Source organism: Arvicola amphibius, chromosome 9, assembly GCF_903992535.2.
Source record: "Arvicola amphibius chromosome 9, mArvAmp1.2, whole genome shotgun sequence".
Classification (NCBI taxonomy): Eukaryota; Metazoa; Chordata; class Mammalia; order Rodentia; family Cricetidae; genus Arvicola; species Arvicola amphibius.
Window position 1 is genome coordinate 59,497,816 of NC_052055.2, and position 7,429 is coordinate 59,505,244.

Below are 7,429 nucleotides of genomic sequence, written 5' to 3' on the forward strand. Positions count from 1 at the left end.
CTCCTTCCCTGGCCTGCAAATGTTCAGGAAAGGCCTGCCTCTGAGTTTAGAGTTAAAGAGTCAGCTGCCAAGAGGGCTCCTCTTGCCCCGTCCACCTCCTAGGAGTGGTATTCATGCCATGTCTCTGGCTGCCCTCACTCATCTGGCGTGGATGAGTCTGAATGGAGTAATCTAAACTGGCAAGAATAAGTGAGCCCTTCACTCCACTTGGTTCTAGATCATTTCTTCCTGCCCAAGCCCAAGGGGTTAAGGGATGCCAGAGTCTGACCCAAGGCTTGGGATGAGAGGGACTTTGCAGTACCCTGAAACAGTGGGAGGCACCAGCACTTGAGTTAGATGCTAGCATAGATCTCAAATCCTACTATTTAGTAGTAACCAACCACACAGCGGTGGGATCAGTAATGTGGCCAGGAACAAGGTAGGTGTTGATAATCTTGATAATTGCCATATGGAAACATAACCCTACTTCCTCCCTTTGCCTTTGAGGAAGCAATGAAGCCCGAGACCCTGGCTTTGGGAGCACTGGCCCAAGGGTTCTGCTTAGACTGTGAAACTTGAGGGTCAACGGATTCTGAACAGAGACTATTGCATCAGGAGGTTCCTGGGAGCTCGGAGTGCCAGCTCAGACCAGTTGAGAGTGGTTTCTGGCAGTGGGCCCAGGAAGATTTTAGATTTCATAGAAGGGGGTACATATGTTCACAACTGCAGCTTTATTCCCACACTTGAGAAGGTCATTGCTCTGAGGATGGTTTTGAAGGGGACTTTTTTTTATGCCCTAGAGAAGTATCTGGGTTGGAGGCTGGAGAATACCAAGACGGCTTGGAACTGCAGGGCAGTGGAAACTCCTGATTAGTTCTCCTTCAGCCACAGGTCCTTAGAGATGCTCTCCAGGCCTGAATGGCTGCTTCTGGGAGAGCTGGGGTGAGGGAAGGCTATGTATGTCAATCTTTAGGGTGAGGGAAGGCTATGTATGTCAATCTTTAGGGTGAGGGAAGGCTACGTATGTCAATCTTTAGGGTGAGGGAAGGCTACGTATGTCAATCTTTAGGGTGAGGGAAGGCTACGTATGTCAATCTTTAGGGTGAGGGAAGGCTACGTATGTCAGTCTTTAGGGTGAGGGAAGGCTACGTATGTCAATCTTTAGGGTGAGGGAAGGCTACGTATGTCAATCTTTAGGGTGAGGGAAGGCTACGTATGTCAATCTTTAGGGTGAGGGAAGGCTATGTATGTCAGTCTTTAGGGTGAGGGAAGGCTATGTATGTCAGTCTTTAGGGTGAGGGAAGGCTATGTATGTCAATCTATTTAGGGTGAGGGAAGGCTATGTATGTCAATCTTTAGGGGTTAGATCTTCGCATACCTGGAGGAAAATGACAGGGATTGACCTAAGAACCCAGAAATGTTGCCTGACCAGAATAATTGAGTGAGTTGGGAAACCTGGAGGATAGAAAGGCTCTAACCCACGGTCTGAGTCCTCGAGAGTCTGCAGTGTCCATGAGACAGCTGCGAGGTGTTGTTTCTGTCAACAGCTAAGCTCCGCCCAACACCACACACGATGCATTCTTCTGAATTTACATCGTTCATGGTCTCAGCTGATTCTCACAATACTGTTATGATGAAATAACTGTCATATTCATTTCACAGTTAGAGATCAAGGTTCAGGGAAGATGAATGTGTTCAAAGTCACTGGGATTCCGAGTGGCAGAATCGGGACTTGAACTTGGGTGGGCTGTCTCTAGAACTTTTTTGTGCTCGACACCACCTCACTCTGGACAGACGTTGACATCTTTCGTTTAAGAAGTGTTCACTTTCAAGCAGGGCGGTGGTGGTGGTGCAAGCCTTTAATCCCAGCGCTCTGGAGGCAGAGGCAGGCAGATCTGTGAGTTTGAAGCCTGCCTACCTGGTCTACAAGAGCTAGTTCCAGGACAGGCTTCAAAGCTACAGAGAAACCCTGTTTCAGAAAACAAAACAAAGGACCTCAGCTAGGGAAGCAAAGCCCTCACTGTACACCTTTTCTAGGGAAAAGTTTGAGATGGACTCAGACTCACGTCTAGACTCACAATTGTTCGCAGCTTCACTACAAACTGGACCTGGGCCTTCTGTTAGTTGTTTTTATTATGTTGAACAGGGACTGTGCTTTTAAAGGTTGACTTAACGGGTTCGGAAATTTGGCCTGATGGTAATGATCGTGGAATGTCTAGGGTGTTAGGGGCCTGGGATCCCAGTTTCCAATCCTGGAGCTCCAATTTCACTCTTAGCTGCTGTGGGAAGGGAGAGGGGAGTCTGTATGGCTGAGGCAGACCTGCGCTGTGTCTCAGGCAGGCTGTGTTCCGTTGGGATGGGCCAGTGCTTAGGGTTCCTTTTGCCCTCTCTGCCTTAGGATTATGAATAGGAGTACCCGTGAGAAATCTTAGTTGTGCTTTAAAACTTAAACTTAGGCTCAGACATTTCCAAGAAATACAAGTCTATCTTTCTCTAAATATTTTCCAGAAGATAAAGGTCCATGATATCCCTGAATATGGCAGAGCTCTCTCTTCTAAAATGCTAGTGTTATTCCTGGTTTGTGAAGGCTGTGTCTTCTGTGGATGAGAAAGTATATTCATCCAATAAATCTTTTTTTAAAAAGATATATTTTACAGGGGCTGGAGAGATGGCTCAGTGGTTAAGAGCACTGGCTGCTCTTCCAGAGGTCCTGAGTTCAATTCCCAGCAACCACATGGTGGCTCACAACCATCTGTAATGAGATCTGGCGCCCTCTTCTGGCATGCGGGCATATATGGAGGCAGAATGTTGTGTACATAATAAATAAATAAAAAATTTTTAAAAAAGATATATTTTACAAAGATTTTTCTTTTTAAATTTTTTATTTTTTGAGACAGGGTTTTACTATGAAATCCTGACTGGATGTAGACCAGGTTAGCCTCAAACTCAGAGATATACCTGCTTCTGTTTCCCAAGTACTAGGATTCAGGAGGCAGAGATAGGCAGATCTCTGTGAGTTCAAGGCCAGCCTGGTCTACAAAGTGAGTTCCAGGACAACTAGGGAGAATACACAGAGAAACCCTGTTTTTAAAAGACAAATAACAATAATAATAATAACAATAATAATAATAAAAGGTGTGAACCACCATTTCTGGATTTTATTTTTAGTTATGTGTACATGTGTATCGTGTATCTGACTATGGGTTCATGTGTATTTGTTCCTGGAAGCCAGAAGAGGGCTGACCCCCTGGAGGTGATCGTGAGCCACCTGACATGGTTGTGGGAAACCAAATTCAGGTCCTCGGCAAGAGCCATACTTGGTGTTAACCACCAAAACATCTATCAATTGTTTAGTTTATTATTTTTAAGTGTGTTCATGTGCATGTGTGCATATGTATATATAGGTGTGTGTGTGTGCGTGCGTGTGTGTGTGTATTCTTGCACATAAGTGTAGGTGTCTTTGGAGATCAGAAGAAGCTTTCAAGATTCACAGGCCCCACAGTTACTGGTAGTTATGAACTGCCTAACATGGATGCTGGAGACTGAACTCAAGTCCTTAGAAAGAGGAGTGATTGTTCACCACCGAGCTAGCCTAAGCCCCCATTAAATAATCATGAATGTAATTTTTCTTTCTCTTTCTCTCTCTCTTTCTTTCTGCTCCCACCTCAATGGCTCTTTTCTTTTTTTTCTTTTTCTTCTTCCTTTTTTTTTTGATCGAGTCTTACTATATAGTTTTGGCTCCTAGCTGGATTGGAACTCACTATAGACAAGTCTGGCCTCAAACTCACAGAGCTCCACCTGCTTCTTCCTCTTGAGTACTGGGAATTAAAGGCGCGCACCATTGATGGTACTTGGCATTCATTAAATATTTTTAATATTGATGTATTTTTTATGTACTTGAGTGTTTTGCCTGCATGCCTGCATGACTGCTTGCCTGCATGCACCACATGTGTGCCTGGTATGCCCAGAAACGAGAAGGGAGCATCAGATCTCCTGGAACTGGAGTTCCAGAGGGTTGTGGGCCACCATGGGAGTGCTGGGAACCCAATCTGGAAGAGAGGGCTCAGTGGTTAAGAGCACTGGCTGCCCTTGCAGAAGACCTGGATTGGGTTCCCAGCACCCACATGGTGACTCCCAACCCCCTGTAACTTCAGTTCCAGGGGATCTGACACCATCTTCAGACCTTTGGGGGTACCAGGCATAGACATGGTACACAGACACATGCAGGCAAAACACTCCTGAATATGAAATTTATAAATATTTTTTAAAAATAAAATAAGACTTAGATGTATTTTTGTGTTTCAGTGTGTATGTTCATGCTTTGGTGTGTGTGTTGAGGCCAGCTTGTGGGAGCTGGTTCTCTTCTGTTCTCTGAGCTCCCAGGGAGAAACCAGCTTGGCAGACTTGGCAGCGAGCACCTGACCCACTGGTTCATCTCATTGGCTGTGACAGTTAGTTTTAATGGTAAAGTTGACACAGTCTAGATTCCTCTGGGGAGGAGGCTCAATTATCTACACCAGGTTGGCCTGAGGGCTACTGTGGGAATGGTCTTGATTGTCTTAGAGATGTGGGAGAGCCACGTTAAATGTGGGCAGCAGCTGTGGTGTCAGCCAGACAAAAGGATGTGGAGTCGCCGGCTGGGCAAGCCTTGGCTCTCCCTGGAGAGCCCCCACAGGCCAGCAAGCATCTACTCACTGCTGCTGCTGTCCAGACCCTTCTACTGGCACTGGAGCCAGCATGTTTAGGCTACCAGTGTTTCAACCGAAGATCAGCGGAACCCAGGACTCCTTCAGGCGCCCAGTGCCGGGTTAGGACTGCTGAGCCACTTAGGGATTGACAACTACTGGGTTCTCAGCCTCTTTAGTGTGAGTTAGCCACTGTAGGACTTCTCTAACATGCAAACAACTCTAATAAATTCCTCTCTAGTATACATATTCATAAGTCAGTTCTGTTCCTTTAGAAACCCCTACTAATACACTAGCCCTCATCATTTAATTTCCTAAGCCTGAATTACCTTGCCAATGAAATGAATTTAATGCTATCTTCTTTTTTGGGTAGGGTGAAGATGAGATAATATTATAAAGCAATTAGGCCAATACTTAGGAAAGACTGCTCAGAACATATGAGACTTTTGTTACTATTATTTGCTTATGGAGTTTCTAGGGCTGTACTACCTGCCAGCATTGGGCATCACGGCAGGCAAAGCCCTGCTAGAACAATCAGGGGCCTGCTCTGTACTGTTGTGGAGCTCCCACTAAAGAGGGCCTCTCAGACACAGTCTGTGATCCAACTGAAAGCCTCTACTCCAGCTGGCTGGTGACTATACTGGAGTGCTTGGGACCCGCTGTTGCTAAAATTCTAATTGGTCTTAATAATAAAAACCTGGAGTCAGATATTAGGGGATGAAAACTGAAAGATCAGAGAAGCAGAGCAGCCAGCCACTAGTCCTTCTACAAAATCCTCAGACCAAATGGGATATTCTGCATCTACAAATCCTCAGATTGAATCTGAGATCCTATCTCCTCTGCCTTATATTCTTCTCTCTGCCCAGCCATACCACTCCTGTCTCCATCTCCCTAGTCTTGGGATTAAAGGTGTGAGCCACCACCACCTTGCTCTGTTTCTTTTAGACTGATTCAATCTCATGTAGCCCAGAGTGGCCCTGAACTCATGGAGATCCATTTGCCTCTGTCTCCTGAGTGCTAGATTAAAGGTGTGTGCCACCACTGCCTGGCCCATACCGGTGAGTTGTTTTTCAGCCAGGACTGTTTTTCTTAGGTTCCCCCTTCAGTTACGGGCACTTTACTCAGAGCAAGACCAAGTTCATCCGAGGCACCAAAGAGTCACCATAGTCAAGCCTCGGTCCATGCCCACTGGTCCTGTGGGCATGAGTCAAATCATGGGCTCATCTTGGAGAAGATGACTTTATTGTCTTCTTAGGATTCAGAGTTTTCTCCAATTAATCTTTAAAAACATAGCTAGCCATACAGTTAAGGGTACAAAAGCCAATAGTTAAGGCCAAGAAGAGGAGGATTAAGGGACACTGGTGATAGCAAAGGCCATGGTGGCCAGCCAAGGCAACCAGGAAAATAGGGACTGTTAGCAGAGTCATGTCTCCTCTCTTCCCTCTCCTTTGCATTGTTTCTGACGATGAACAGGTGCTCTTTAATGACTCAGACTGGTTGGCATAGAAGCAGCAGGTTTTCCCCAGTGCCATACAAATCTGTCTCCCTGTTTCATGAAGAGGAGATCTAAGCTCCTTTGGTTTTATAAGAAAGACCACCTCACCAAGACATTTACCTGATTTCCTTATCTGAAGATGGAATTCTCAGGTATTCCATGAAGTTTTTATCTCCTATGATGACAGCAGAGGTGCTCACTGTGCTGACCCAGCTATTCTTACCCCCTAGTAAGAGTGGGATCAAGATGCGGCAGCCCCTTTGGTCCTGACTAGTCCTGAGTCTAGGCTGAGGTATGCCCTGACTTCTCCACTAGAAACAAATTTGGGGAACAACATACATGAGTATACACAGGAGAGGAACATGTCCCTATGTCCCTCGAACTGTTCTGAGGAGACACATTTAGTGAGTCCTTGGTGCAGGCCAGCCATGGCCGCACGGTAGAATACCCGACCCTCCATGCTGGGGCAGTAGCTGGCTGTTACTACTACTCTTGGTGTAAGGGAAGTTGGGTAAGTTCTATTTAGAGGACACTATGCAAGTGTCGTCTTGGAGATCTCCCAAGGTTACCATTGTGACTCCAGCCACAGCCTGTTGAATTTCTTCAAGGGCCAAGGGTCTGGTTTTATCTAACTCCTATGTAGTGTGGGGTTTGGGGTCTAGACCTAGCCAACAGTCTTGTCCTAGGTTGGGGTTCGGAGTAGTTGGGTGTTTACCACTCTAGTTGACAGTGTAAATGTGGGAGAACAAGGCCTGTGAGCCAGTAGTGGGTGCCAGCCCCAGCCCATGCCCTGATCATGGGGTTTCATCTTCCAGGCTACAGGCTGAAGACAGTTTCTCCCTTTCTTTCTGGATGCTGGGATCTTTGTGTCCCCAGGAGGATTGTGTTCAACGCCCCAAGGCTGCACAGTGATACTGTTAGCTTTCTTTTTTTTTTTTTTTTTTTTTTTTTTTTTTTTTTTTTTTTTTTTTTTTTTTTTGGTTTTTCGAGACAGGGTTTCCCTGTAGTTTCTAGAGCCTGTCCTGGAGCTAGCTCTTGTAGACCAGGCTGGCCTCGAACTCAGAGATCCGCCTGCCTCTGCCTCCCGAGTGCTGGGATTAAAGGCGTGCGCCACCACCGCCCGGCGCTGTTAGCTTTCTTGACATGGGTAAAGTGCATTTACAGAATGAGCGAGGAACTAGAGGCTTTGAAGTCCCTTTTCCAGGAAACTAGTACCACAATCTGTCCTCTCTCACACACCCTCTCCTTCCTAGCCCTCTAAAGAAAGAGT